Genomic DNA, 1,339 nt, shown 5'->3' with positions numbered 1-1,339 from the left:
TTGAGTCTTTTGTGAAAGAAAGTGTGTTAAATCTCAACGAAACTAGTTCATCTTCACTGTATTCTAACACTTTTAATGTTTGTATTTATATTCATCATAAAATTCTTCTGTTATAATGTTTCGTCAGTCTACTTGAGGTCAAGGACTATGTTTTATTCATCCTTGTATCTCATGTTTGACTCAGTGAGTCTGGGAAATCAATTACTGTGCTCCAACCTCTGGGAATCAGAAAGACCAGAAAGTGCTTGCCCAGTTAATTCTTAAAACTTGTTTATATATTTGTTGAGAGTACCTCCTGTGGTGCTGGTACCTACTGTGTATTACTCCAAATGCGCAGGCATTAGTCCCTCACTAAGTGCTTGTTGATAGTGTTTGCGAGAAAATAAATTGATTTTTTTTGCCTCATTCCACTTTGCAAAATATATAATGGATATTTTCTATGACCTAATTATACAAAGTTTTTATTCCTGCGTGTCTGGTGTGTTTACTGTCACCGTCATTCTGGACGGTGGCTCTCAATACCATGACATTTGAGAAAGCTCCAGAAGCCTCCATTATTGGCAAATCCTCGTGGAGCTGTGATACACAGGTGAAAAGTTATAAATTGAGTCATTTCCTCTATAGAAAATGGGGCACTTGGAGTATACTCTGGGGGCATAAATCTGTAGCAGGAGGATTACCCACACAGTCCAGACTGCAGCTGCTCTGGAAGGTTTTTGTTCTGGGACAGTCCCAAGATTTCTAGGAAGCAACATTTATGTCTTGGTCCCTCAGCAACTTCCAGTCTTTTGTCATTTATCACAGCCATAAACAAAATGCTTCTAAGACACTGAAATGTCTAGTAAGAGCTATGTCAGGTTAAAAGCATTTCCCTGAATACTTACATGGCAGGGGACTTACCGTGATCATGAAAGTGGTTTTCTCAGGGTGAGGCTCATCCATTGCACTTGGAATGCGTTGACCTCTGTGATTTCTCCAAATGTAGGAAACTTGACCGCATGATTTGTGGTAGCAGGAGACGCCAATCACATTTGCCCCTGAAAACAAGACACATTTCCTTGAGGCAGATACAGGCAGACATTTCTTGGGCTTTATTTCAAAGTTGAGAAGATCGGGTTGAAAGGAAACCAATAACTGGGTATTGTAGGTAATGATTCATGCCAAATCATTAGGAGAAATAACCAGTTTCCACAAAGCACTAAACAATCCCTTGTTGGATTAAGATGGCAATACTAAGGATAAAGGAAAGTATGAGGAGTGACTCACATAATGCTGATACTATTTTGACTTGTTCCAGCTGTTACTACTAGTGTTTCTAATGGATAATCAAAGCATCAAG

At 39.2% G+C, this 1,339-nt stretch overlaps 1 non-coding gene across 1 annotated transcript; it reads left to right on the top strand.

Moving 5' to 3' along the window:
- The first annotated feature begins 876 nt into the window (after positions 1 to 876).
- On the top strand, positions 877 to 1,040 carry LOC125101481 (U1 spliceosomal RNA). The gene has a single exon (XR_007127878.1). It is a non-coding gene; the product is annotated as a U1 spliceosomal RNA (small nuclear RNA).
- Positions 1,041 to 1,339: the final 299 nt, after the last annotated feature.

Source organism: Lutra lutra, chromosome 5, assembly GCF_902655055.1.
Source record: "Lutra lutra chromosome 5, mLutLut1.2, whole genome shotgun sequence".
Classification (NCBI taxonomy): Eukaryota; Metazoa; Chordata; class Mammalia; order Carnivora; family Mustelidae; genus Lutra; species Lutra lutra.
This window is presented reverse-complemented; position numbering and strand designations above follow the sequence as displayed.